The sequence below is a fragment of the Lepus europaeus genome, chromosome 10 (genome assembly GCF_033115175.1).
Source record: "Lepus europaeus isolate LE1 chromosome 10, mLepTim1.pri, whole genome shotgun sequence".
Taxonomy (NCBI): Eukaryota; Metazoa; Chordata; class Mammalia; order Lagomorpha; family Leporidae; genus Lepus; species Lepus europaeus.
This window is the reverse complement of record NC_084836.1, coordinates 69,651,695-69,665,284: the sequence shown is the minus strand read 5'-3', so window position 1 is coordinate 69,665,284 and position 13,590 is coordinate 69,651,695. Positions and strand designations below refer to the sequence as shown.

The window sequence follows — 13,590 nt, the reverse complement described above, 5'->3', positions numbered from 1 at the left end:
GAGCTGCAGTGAAAGACCTGTATAAACATTCTTCCCTAGGACAATGGGGCCAAGGCCAGAAACCAGAAGGATCAGATGTCCCGGTGTTCCTACAGACACCTGGGCAAAGTTAGTAGTAGTTAGAATTAAAGACAGTGGTAGGAGGGATAAAGAGAAATGAATGGAGAAAAATTAAGGAAGAAGATTGGATAAGATATGGGACTGGTTACATGTGGGGTGGAGATGGCTTCTGGTTTGAGCAACCAGGAGGATGGTAGTCGATAATCTTGGACAGGGTAATTCAGCAAGAGGTACATGTTTAGGGGCAAGGGATAGGGCAGAGTCTGTGAAATGCCTAACAATGTCTCATCAACAATTGATTATATGGATCTAGAGCTCAGGAAAGATTCACATTTGGAATCATGAGTATATAATTTTTTAAAAAAGTAATTAACTCTTTGATGGAATTTCGGAATTTCTATCAAAATTTTGATTCAGAAACTGTACTTCTAGGAATTTCTCAATGACAACATTTATACAACTATAAAAATACAATCAATATAAGAATACTGCACACCCTACTCTTTTGCAGTGAAACAAGTACTTACATCTGCTCTGACATTCAACCTGCACAATTCTGTCTCCCACCCCAAGGAGATACTAGCAATGTCTAGAAACATCTGTACAACTGGCATCTACAAGACAGAAGTCAGGGATGCTCCTACAAATGCTGAGATGCACAGGATGGTCCCACAATAAAGATGGATCAGGCCCAGAATGTCAACAGTGCTGCGGATGCAGAACTACGGCCTGGAAGTCACGAGCAGGTCCAGGAAGATTGCGCAGTAAGTGTAAACTGCGAGCAGCAGGAAGCAGGTGTATATGATGGTGTTTTATAAAATACAATAACATGTTTGCACATATACAGAAAACAGCATGGAAGGCTATACACTATTTATCGTTAGGGGATGGGATTATGTGCGATTTTCACAAAGAGATTGATTTAAAAAAAACCACCCTGATTTGTATAATCTAAAAAACAATTTTTTTTTAAAGATTTATTTTATTTATTTGAAAGAGCTACAGAGAGGGGTAGAGACAGAGAGAGAGGCCTTCCATCTGCTGGTTCACTCCCCAAATGGCTGCAACAGCCAGAGCTGTGCCAATCCAAAGCCAGGAGCCAGGAGCTTCTTCCAGGTCTCCCACCTAGGTACAGGAGCCCAAGGATTTGGGCCATCTTCTACTGCTTTTCCAGGCCATAGCAGAGAGCTGGCTCGGAAGCGGAGCAGCTGGAACTCGAACCGGCGCCCATACGGGATGCTGGCACTGCAGGCTGCAGCTTTAATCCATTGTGCCACAGCGCTGGCCCCAAAAACAGTGTTGTTGTTTTTTTTTTTTTTTCCATTAAGAAATAATGGTGTGTAGATGCATATTTGCTAACATAAGATGTCCAAAATATTTAACATTTAACATAACTCCCATGTGGGAGACCCAGTGGAGTTCCTGGTTACTGGCCTTGACCTGAAATGGACAAGTGAATGGAACATCTTGATCTCTCCCCACCCCTCCCCACCTGCTTTTCATATACATCAAAAATGTGAATGTTTATATACCAAAATATTAACAGTAGGTAGCTATGGCTTATAAGATTATGGATGAATTTTAGCTGTCTTTCCTTTTCTTCTACATTTTCTAATTTTTCTATAATGAATACCCATTATTACAAGAAATAATACTTTAAAATTTCAATTATGTCTAAGCTACAATTAAGTTTTCTGATTGAGAGGCAAATAGAACCTGATAGAAGGGGCTTGATAATAATCTGGTGGGCTTTAGGCCTTGTAAGTTAAGAGGCCCAGACCTATCTATCTCTTCACATGGGGTATATCCTAAGGGAGGTGTGAACCTCCTAGGGGAAGGCACTCTGTTGACTTTCATTACTTGGCTGGCCTGGGAGGAGAGCTGGCCAGGTAAAGGCAGGGGGCATCTCTAACAAGAAATTCACAGGGGCATCTCTAACAAGAAATTTACAGTTCTGCCTGCAATGTTGCTGACCCTACTTGATCATCCCCTCAGCTGCAGTGGTCACTTTGGAAGTTGGGCTGAGTGAAGGGCTTTTCAGCTTAGAGCCAATAAGATCTGTGGCTCTGACCTGGGCATCCTTCGACTCCAGGGCAGGTCCATTTCCAGTGATCCGACTCTTGGCAGAGCTGCCAGGGCTCTTCACAAGCTGACTTCTGCTGAAGCCCAGGCTTACCACATTGAAAGCACTGCAGTGGACTGGCCTGTTGGGTCTCCTTGAGGGCAGATCACTGTACAGATCAGCCATTAATAGGCCTGCCACCCATTGCTTCTGATACCTAGCTTTCTTTTCCTCCTGGTTTGTGTTAAAGCAAGTCAAGGGAGTGCCCGTGTCCCATCTCTAATCTTCGGTGGCCTGAACTACAAGTCTATAGTCACAGGCATGTTCTGTAGTAGTTTTTCTAAGGTAGACAATGCCCATGAGGAAAATTATATTCTCACTTTAAAACTTTCTTTCCCTTTGGTCTGAAAGGGAGGTTTTTTCTACTTACTGTATACTTCGCTGATGGCGAAGTGAATCTAGCTATGAGATTATTATTTAAGTTCTTATTTTGGCTATGCTATTACAGAAAAATGTTAGCCATCTCTTTTATAAGGTCTAAAGATTAAATTGTGCGTCCTACAGATTCCTTCATAATAGAATTAGTTTCCTACCTTGAAGAGAATAGAGAAATGAAAGTTGGAATTAGAATAGAGAAATGAGGGAGCAAGTCCTAGATCGCTTGCTGACAATAGCAATATTACTTGAATACTTAGCAAACCGTTTCAACCATTAGATAACAGCTTAAGAAAACATTTACCAGAAGGTCCAATGCCTTCTATAAATTTTAAGAATCATGTATTTGAAAACACCTCTTAAATATCTAACATGGTGTAGTTTGTTTAACCAGTAAACTTAAGCACAACCATATAAAATGTTTTTAGTTTCTTTCTACCAACAAGTTTAAAACATATGATACACAGATTCAGGTCACACAAATTAAAATGTATCTTTGATTTTAGCAGCTTAAATTTATGGACAATCTTATCTATAAGCCATTTAAAATAAAACTCTTAATAAAATTTCCTATGTGGACATACAATATGTACACACATTTAACATAGCATAATAGACCAATATAGCAATTTTAATAATAGCTTTTAAAATCTTTAACTCTTTTTGTAGATTGCCAATTGATTTGAATTGCTTTTTGTTTTTAGATTACTTTAACACATTGCTTTAACAGAGCATCAGAGTTTAATTCTATGTCAAAGAGAAATTGAGCTTCCTGTGATCTTTTGCTGTGAGGTTTCCTTCCTTTACCTTCTTTCATATTGGTGACCATGTTTCTGTGTTTCTGTGTGTAACACATCTTTAAGCATCTTTTGCAGGGCAGGATGAGTGGCAACAAATTCTTTCAGTTTCTGTTTGCTATGAAAAGTCTTAATTTCACCTTCATTCACAAATGAGAGCTTTGCAGGATAAAATATTCTGGGCTGGCAGTTTTTCTCTCTTAGTACCTGGGCTATGTCTCGCCATTCCCTTCTAGCTTGTAGGGTTTCTGATGAGAAGTCTGCTGTGAGTCTAATTGGAGATCCTCTGAGAGTAATCTGACGTTTCTCTCTTGCACCTTTTAGAATCTTTTCTTTATGTTTCACTGTGGTGAGTTTGATTACAATGTGTCGTGGTGAGGATCTCTTTTGGTCATGTTTATTAGGGGTTCTATAAGCTTCCTGTACTAAGATGCCTCTGTCCTTCTCCAAACCTGGGAAATTTTCTGCTAGTATCTCACTGAAAATGTCTTCTAATCCTTTCTTCCTCTCCATGCCTTCAGGAACTCCTAGAACCCGAATATTAGGTTTTTTAATAGTATCCTGTAGATTCCCGACAATATTTTTTAGATTTCTAATTATACTTAATTGTAGCTTAGACAGCACCTTTCTTAGCACATCTAATAATGACTCTGTCCTTTGTTCTAGACCCTGTCTAGCACACTTGGGCCTCATTCCTTTGTAATCATAACCTCTACTCTACCACCAATGGCTTTACTCCCAACCTGTGTGTACTGATGGTCCTCTTCCCTACTTAATGCTGTATAATTGTTCAAACCTGGTAAATGCCACTCTTAGGATCATTGGTTACTATCCTCACTCTGTCTTTTATGACCTTGTCTAAATATGATCAGAGTCGGCAAACTTGGAAGGCTTCCATAGCCTTGGCAACTCATGACGACAGCCTAGGATGGTTACTGGCGCCATAAACTAGAGTGTCAATTTGTTGGGTCAACAACAAGAGCCACTGTGCACTTGCTCCTCATGTGGGATCTCTGCCCTTAATGTGCTGTACATTTTGATTTAATGCTATAACTAGTACTCCAACAGTATGTTTCACTTTGTGTTTCTATGTGGGTGCAAACTGTTGAAATCTTTATACTAAATTGGTCTTCTGTATATAAAGAGAATTGAAAATGAATCTTGATGTAAATGGAAGGGGAGAGGGAGCGGGAGAGGGGAGAGTTGTGGGTGGGAGGGAAGTTATGGGAGGGGGAAGCCATTGTAATCCCTAAGCTGTACACTGGAAATTTATATTCATTAAATAAAAGTTAAAAAAAATTTCAATTATGTCTAGGTATTAAACTGTACAAGTGTAATCACAATGATCCAATGAGAAAAATCCTCAGTGAATTTTTAAGATTTATTTTTATTTATTTGAAAGAGTTATAGAGAAAGACACACACATAGGGAGAGAGAGAGATTTTTCCATCTGCTGGTTCACTCCTCAAATGGCTGCAACAGCCAGGGCTGGGCCAGGCCAAAGCCAGGAACCAGCAGCCAGGAGCCAGGAGCCAGCAGCCAGGAGCCAGGAGCTTCTTCTGGGCCTCCCATTGGGGTACAGGGGCCCAAGCACTTGGGCCGTCCTCCTTTGCTTTCCCAGGCTACCAGCAGAGAGCTGGATGGGAACTTTCATGGAATGCCAGTGTTGCAGGTCGCAGCTCTACCCACTATGCCAAAACGCAGGGCCCCCCTCAGTGCATTATAAAACAAACCAACCTTTTCCAATCAGCCAACTAGAGAGTTTAAGTACCCTCAAACAATACACCCAAGCAACAGAAGTGCAAGAAGTAAAAGACAGGTACAGGAACTCCCAAGAAAACTTTGGTTAGAAATAGGAAACCTCATTCTACTGTAAAAGAAATCACAAGCACACCGCCCTAACTCCGTTCCCTACTCACACGCTCTCCCACTTCTACCCGTCCTTCCCCACTCTGTCCCCACTCTTCTGGCCCGCTCTACTTCTCTCCTCTTCTTCCCTCTCTCTCCCCCTGGAGGGCACAGAGACCACACATCTGATAAAGCCCTTAAAAAGCTTTCTTCAATGCTTACAGTCTCAGTCATTCACTGTCAGTAAAGGATCACGGGACAGCTAGATGTGGCACACCAGACACCCATCAACTACTAACTACCTCAGATTTGGAAAGAAGTGAACCAAGAGAGTCTAAGTTAGCCATGCCAAAGAGCTCTGGCAGATCCATAAAGAAGCAAAGAAATTAGGATCTGTGAGACACTGAGAATGTGAGGACTGTGACACTGGGCCATCAACAACTTTAAAAATGCTTTTCCTGGGGCAGTGCTGTGGCACAGTGGGTTAAGCCACTGCTAGGGACACCCACATCCCACACTGAAGTGCTAGCCCCTGCTACTCTACTTCTCTGATCCAGCTCCCTGCCAATGTGCCTAAGGAGTAGTGGATGATGACCCAAGTACTTGGGCCCCTTCCACCCACATGGGAGACCTGGACAGAGTTCCGGGCTCCTAGCTTCAGGCTGGCCCAGCCCTGGCTGTTGCAGCCATGTGGGGAGTGAATCTACAGGTGGAAGCTCTCTCTCTCACTATAAGATCCTGCTCAAAAGTCCCTTCTGAGGTGACGCCACCACCATTTGTTAATCACTTCCTCCTAGTGCTTCTGCAACTCTGTGCACTTCTCCAACACCATTTAGCACATCACTGGCATTTTAATCATTTGTTGACACTGCTGTCTCCCTGCTAGACTGTGCACTTGAGGGCAGGGATTGTGTCTTGTTCCTCTCTGTAGCCCGCCCACGGCCTGGCACAATAGATACTTGTTGAATGAGTGACTGAATGAATTAATAAAATGGGGGGTAGTCAGAGAACAATCAGTCAAAGAGACATTTGTGCTTGGATGGAAAACTAGAGATGAGAGAACAAGAAGTCTCCACACCTTAGCAAGAGCTAAAAGGCCAAGCAAGAGGAATGCAGTGAGCCAGAACACGAAGACGTCAAAGGTGAGTGTAAAAGCACCACAGCCAGAGAACAGTATAAAAATCATAAGCACACCGCCCTACTCCATTCCCTACTCACACGTTCTCCTACTTCTATCCATCCTTCCCCACACTCTTCTTCTCTCCTTCTCTCCCCTCCCTTCTCCTCTCTCTCACTCTCCCTCTCCCTCTAAAGGGCACAGAGCACTCAAAAAGCCAGGGAAACTTCAAGCCCAGATTTATCCCTTAGCTGGAACAAGCAACAGGGATTCCTTGAGAGTTTGCTAACCCATGTCCACCCCTCGTCTGAACTCTCAAACCATTCTCACCACCTGGAGTTACGCAGATTTGATTTCCAAACTTGAACATTTTTTAAGAATCACCTTAAGAGTTTGGAAAACACAAGAATGCTCAGGCCCCTGGAGATTATGATTCACTAGGTCTAGACTAGAACCCAGAGATCTGGGCAGGCATCAGGCAGGCTTAATAATCAAAGACAACAGCGTCCCCCACTGAGTACCTGGGTTTACTTCCTGCCTCTGGCTCCTGACTCCAGCTTCCTGCTAATGCCCTGGGAGGCAGATATGATGGTTCACGTGATTAGATGCCTGCCACCAATGTGGGAGACCAGACCGAGTTCCCAGTCCTGCTCTTAGCCCAGGCTATGGCAGACATCTGGAGAGTGAACCAGCAAATGACAGCTTTCTGTCTCTAGGAAGACCCAGAAATCTGTATCTCCAACAGGACTTAAGTCAGGTGAGTCTGCTGCAGGATCCTGTCAGGAGCTTGGAGCCTCTGACTTAGCCTGTGGAGGGGTTGTGAAGGGAGGGGAAGAAAGCTGTCCAGGCTACCCAGCCTCAAGGGGGAGCCAGAACATGGAGCACATGGACACCGAGAACCAACAGTCATTCAGAAGATATGCCTTGCCATCTGGCAGATAAAACGTAAAGGGGTGTCTTAACTATCCTGGTATAAAATTTGCATTAAAATGGCCTATGTCTAAGGTAAACCTGCTATTCAAGTTTTCTCAGAACTAAACAAATACAGAGAGGATTAACCTTCCACTCCCACTGGGATAATGTATTTTCCACCTCCATGAACACCTGGAAGAGCAGCCCCATCCAGGTGTCTGCGTGATGGCAGGCTTAGGGGGCCCAGTCTCATAAGAAGATACCCAGGGGAAGATGGGGTCTGGTCAGCTCCAAAAGTTTACGCTCCTGAATTTCTGACCCCTTGCATATTTATTGCTGTGGTCAGTTTTGATGGAGGATAATTTATATACAGCCAAATATATCCTCTGTTAAGTGTATAATGTATGAGTCTGACAAATGTATACAATCATGCAACCACCTCCACAATTAAAATACAGATTTGCATCATCCCCATAAGATTTTTTTTTTTTTTTTTTGTACCTTTGGCAGTTGATTCATTCCCCCAACCTTTAGCCCTGGAATCACTGATTTTTTTTTTTACAGGCAGAGTGGATAGTGAGAGAGAGAGAGACACAGAGAGAAAGGTCTTCCTTTTTGCCGTTGGTTCACCCTCCAATGGCCGCTGCGGCCGGCGCATCGCGCTGAACTGATCTGTTTTCTATTACTAGCAGTTTGACCTTTCTAGAAATTCATATAAATAAATCACACAGGACATAGTATGGAAAAAAAAAAAGATACTGACCAAGCAACCAAGAGATAAGCCTCAAGCAGCCTCAAGGCATGAGACCCTCCAGCCATAATAGCAACTGCCACAATCTTGGGCAGCCAGTACCAGACACTCGGGAAGATACAGACGTGGGGCAGAGTACAAAGTCAGTATGTTGGGGCCGGTACTGCGGCATACTGAGTAAAACTGCAGCCTGCAGTGCCAGCATCCCATATGGGTGCTGGTTCAAGTCCCGGCTGCTCCTCTTCCAATCCAACCCTCTGCTATGGCCTGGGAAAGCAGCAGGAGATGGCCCAAGCGCTTGGGCCCCTGCATCTGCGTGGGAGACCTGGAAGAAGCTCCTGGCTTCAGATCAGCATAGCTCCAGCGATTGCAGCCAACTGGGGAGTGAACCAGCAGATGGAAGATCTCTCTTTCTCTGCCTCTCCTCTCTCTGTGTAACTCTGCTTTCAAGTAAATAAATAAATCTTTAAAAAAAAAAAAAAAGTCAGTATGTTCCCAACAACTGTCTCCACCACCTGGGATCAATGAAAATGACTTAGCATACACAGAACATAGATCATTTCAGGCCAACTGACAGAGAGCTGGGGGAGCTGTGTGGGAACCTGCCAGCCAACCACAGCCTCTTAGAGGCCAGATTGTGACAAACAGTGCTATAATCAGCTGGCCATTCCAGTGCATATTCACACTAATGTAGCACCAGCACCACGACGTGGTTAAGAATGCAGAGTCTGTGACCCACCAAGTTAAGCCACTGCTTTCAATAATGGATCTTGTGTCAGAGTGTAATTCAAGTCCTAGCTACTCTGCTTACGGTCCAGCTAATGTGCCTGGGAAGGCACCAGAAGATGGCCTAAGTGGCTGTGCCCCAGCTACCCACACAGGAAACCAGATGGAATTCCTGGCTTCTGGCTTCAGGCTTCAGCCTGGCCCAGACTCCATTATCATTACCATTTTGAGGAATGAACCAGCAGATGGAAGATCTCTCTCTCTCTCTCTGTAACCTTGCCTTTCAAAAAAATAAAATAAATCTTTAAAAAACAATAAAATAATAAAACAGGGGCCAGCACTGTGGCACAGAGGGTTAAGCCATGGTCTGCAGCACCAGCATCCTATATGGGTGCTGGTTGTTCCACTTCCGATCCAGCTCCCTGCTAATGCAGCAATCCCTGCACCCACGTGGGAGACCCAGATGAAGCTCCTGGCTCCTGGCTCCTGCCTGTCCCAGCCCCAGTCATTGTGGCCATTTGGGGAGTGAACAAGCTTACGGGAGATCTTTCTCTCTGTCTCTCCTTTTCTCGCTGTAGCTCTGCTGTCAAACAAATGCATAAATCTTTAAAAATAAAAGAACACAGAGCCTGAGGCAGAAAGAAGCACATGTGGAGTAGAGTTCTATCACTTCCTGGCTGTGACTCTAGATAGGTCTTACTTAACCTCTTGGTAAGTCTCAGTTTCCATGTCTGTTGACGCGGGAACAGTAATATCTACCTCACAGTTTTCTTGTGATTAAAAGTATAGGTTCTGGGGGCCGGCGCCGCGGCTCAATTGGCTAATCCTCCACCTTGCAGCGCCGGCACACCGGGTTCTAGTCCCGGTCGGGGCACCGGATTCTGTCCCGGTTGCCCCTCTTCCAGGCCAGCTTTCTGCTGTGGCCAGGGAGTGCAGTGGAGGATGGCCCAAGTGCTTGGGCCCTGCATCCCATGGGAGACCAGGAGAAGCACCTGGCTCCTGCCATCGGATCAGCGCGGTGCGCCGGCCGCGGCAGCCATTGGAGGGTGAACCAACGGCAAAGGAAGACCTTTCTCTGTCTATCACTGTCCACTCTGCCTGTCAAAAAATAAAATAAATAAATAAATTAATTAATTAAATAAAAGTATAGGTTCTGGACTATAGGAAGTATTGATATCCATCAATATTTGCTACGTCTACTGAAGCTTACCCTATTGGCCAGGTGGGTAGCAACTAGGTCAGAGAGGAAAGAGAAGCAAGCCAACATCATTAATGTTGCCTAAGTGCTATGGAAGACGTGCACAGAAAATGCAGTGAACAAGCAGAAGGAAACCTCACCACTTCTGCATGAGCAGGAAAAGGAAAGCTATAGAGTGGGTGGAGGATGCTTTAAAAATTTTATTTTATTCATTTGAAAGGCAGAGTTAGAGAGGGAGAGACAGACTGTCCATGTACTGGGTCACTCCCTAAATGGCCACAACAGCAGCAGCTGGGCAAGGTCAAAGCCAGGAGCCTGAACTCCATCCAGGTCTCCCATGAGAGTAGCAGAGGGCCCAAGTATTTGGGCATCTTCCACTGCTTTCCCAGGTGCATTAGCAGAGAGCTGGATCAGGAGTGGAGCAGCCAGGGCTCCAATCAGCACCCATATGGGATGCTGGCATGGCAAGGGGCACCTTAACCCACTGCACCACAATGGCAGCCCCCAGAGGATGCTTTCAATCTAGCCTTCATTCTAATATTAGAAATAGAACATAAAGGCCTGACGTTGTGGCACAGCAAACTAAGCCATTGCTTGAGATGCCAGCATCCCATATTAGAGTGTCAGTTTGAGTCCCAGCTGCTCCTCCTTCAATCCAGCTTCCTGCTAATGCATCTGGGAAGGCAGCTGAGGATGGCACTTGGGCCCCTGCCACCCACGTGGCAGACCAGGAAGGAGTTCCTGGCTCCTGGCTCTGGTCTGGTCTAGCCCTGGCTGTTGCGGCTATTTGGTAAGCGAAGCAGCAGACAGAAGATCTCTCTCTTTGCCCCTCCCTCTCTGCCATTCTGCCTTTCAAATAAATTAATTAGTTTTAAAATGAAATAACACATTCCTAATAATGCAGACACTTGGTGGTTTGCTAGCTTTACTCTGTTGCTGACTGACTCTGTGTGGGCCTGGTATCGTCTTGTAGTTGCTTTAGGATTCACATCTTCAAGAGAAATATGGCAATGCTAGTAAGTAATTTTCATTTATGACCTCATTTAGCACTCTGAGCAATTATGGGCTAAATGAACACAGAATCTAGAAAATTCTGGAGGGCCACGAATCATAACTTTTCTTGCAGGGAACAATCTTGATGGACAAAGAACAAGGATTAGAGGTCCAGCTATAAACTCTTTCTACTCTAATGGAAATGAAAGGGAAGTGCCATGCAGCCTTGCCTCAAAGCCATACCTATTTAGTCAGAGGTGGCAAAGGCTGGCAAGACTTTGGGAAAGCAAGGAAAATATTTCTGAGCACTGAAGAGATGACCCACACAGAGTGGTGAGCAAAGATGAATAAAACAATGTCTTTGCCTTCAAGAATTTCCCAGTCGAAACAAATAAGTACAACAAAATGATAAGCACTACCCTACAGATTATGTACAGAGTGCTGTGGGAGAGCAAAGGAAATAATGGTAATAAAAATAATAATACTCATTAAGAATAAATAAGTAGGGCCAGCACCATAGCGTAGCAGGTGAATCCACCGCCTACAACACTGGCATCCCACCCAGGCACCGATTTGTGTCCCAGTTGCTCCATCTGCAATCCAGCTCCCTGCCGGTGGCCTGGGAAAAGTACTGGAAGATGGCCTGGGCATTTGCGCCCCTACCACCCACGTGGGAGCCCTGGACTGAGTTCTAGGCTACTGGTTTCAGCCTGGACCAGCCCCAGCCATTGAGGTTGTCTGGGGAGTAAGTAAGCCAGCAGATGGAGGATCTTCTCTCTCTGTCTATGTGATTCTAACTTTCATATTAAATAAACTGTCTTTAAAACAATTAAAAGTAAATAACAAGACTTACTAAGGGCTCCTTCTACTTCAGTCCCTGTTCTAAGAGCCTCATAGCAGTCATATAAGGTGATGTTATTCTCACTAATTTTATAGGTGAGGACACCAAGGCACAAAAGTTGAAGCAACTGCCTACAGCTACATCTGCTAAGCGCTGTGATCAGGATTGGAAGCCAGGCAGACTTGACTCCAATGCTCCTCTTCTTAAACACTACTCTACATTCATTTTCAGAGAGAATATTCCAAAATTCTGCTTTGAAGGATTAGAAAGGTATCACAGAAAGGTGTTTTTTTTTTTTAATGTCCATTTATTTATGTTTATTTACTTGAAAAGCAGAGAAAAGAGAGACACACTGCAATTTTTCACCCATTAGTTCACTCTAAATGCCCATAGCAGTCAGGATTGGGCCATGCTGAGGCTAGCAGCCAAGAGCAGCCAAGAAATTCCATCCAGATCTCCCATGTGGTGACAGGGGTCCAAGTATTTGAGCTATTACCTGCTGCTTTCCCAGAATGCACTAGCACTAGCGGAAATTGATTGGAAGCAGATTAGCTGGGTCTCACATCAGCACTCTGATATGGCATGTGGATGACTTTCAGGCAAGACAGATACATCAGGATGATGAAGCAGTTTATTAAAGCCACAGCCTGGAAGAAAGACAGGGGTACACTTGAAACAACAGGAAAATAAAAGAGCTGTAAATTCAGAGTGTGGAGAGGAGGACACTGGTCCCACTGCCACTCCCATGGACCCAGCCCAAGGGGAAGATGCCAATGTTTGTGCCTCAATACAGAATCCTCAGACACTGAAGTTTACCTCACGGGGCACCAATTTATCGCCTGGCTCATTAAATAACTCTGTAACACAACCATTATTCTAACTTCTCAAAAAGTTCTGACGGCAATTCACTTGACTTGGCTGAAAATCGTCTTCGGCAAACAGGAAGGGCCTTACCTACGTGACAGAACAAGGAAGTGAGATGCGCAGAGTCTAAGGACACAGGGCCAGAACACATCTCCGCCATTTTCTGCTGCTCTTTGTCCATTGTTATTTATTTGTATGTGGCCCCCTATTCAGACGCAATAAAATAATGAAAGTAACCTATTGTTCATAAAATGAACAACACGATATAAACAACTTTTATGACTCACTTCAAGATGAAAGCACAGATGACTTTCCAAAGGCATGAACAGTCTGCCCCTGCTCCTCAACAGAACCCTGGATGAAATGTCTTTTAATTCCTTTCTTCTTCTAAATGAGACAGGGACTGGTGTTGTGGTGTACTGGGTTAAGCCTCTACCTGCAATGCTGGCATCTCACATGGGTGCTGGTTCAAGTTCCAGCTGTTCCACTTCTGATCCAGCTCCCTGCTAATGTGCCTGGGAAAGTGGCAGAACACATCCAAGAGTTTGGTCCCCTCCACCCACGTGGGAGACCTGGATGAAGCTCCTGGCTCCTGGCTTCAGCCTGGCCCAGCCCCAGCCATTGCAGTCATTTGGGGAGTGAACAAGCAAATGGAAGATCTCTCTTTCTCTCTGTGTATAACCTGCCTTTCAAATAGATATTTAAAATAAATAAATAAATGATACAATCAACTGTGAATACCATGTCCAATCATTACTAAACTATAGTCAGCAAAAAGTCATTGTATTATTCACATAATGTAGAATGCGGCCTTTATGTTTTGCTGAGGAGTACTTAGTAGGAAAAGAAATGCGAGACTAAGAAGAAAAGGTGCTACAGTCACTGTCTTTAAATCTCACCAGTATCCAATCAACTACACTATCCTTTAGAGGTCAAGGTTAGATGAGGAGGAAGGTGTACCTGTTGGCTAAGGCTGGAGATGAGGA

At 44.4% G+C, this 13,590-nt stretch overlaps 1 protein-coding gene and 1 pseudogene across 3 annotated transcripts in view; one reads left to right on the top strand and one right to left on the bottom strand.

The window, feature by feature from the left end:
* The window catches only part of DIP2B (disco interacting protein 2 homolog B), a 240,773-nt gene that overhangs the window by 123,389 nt on the left and 103,794 nt on the right, over positions 1 to 13,590 (bottom strand). The window lies entirely within an intron of this gene.
* The window catches only part of LOC133767441 (transcription initiation factor TFIID subunit 10-like), a 78,230-nt pseudogene continuing 65,380 nt past the window's right edge, over positions 741 to 13,590 (top strand).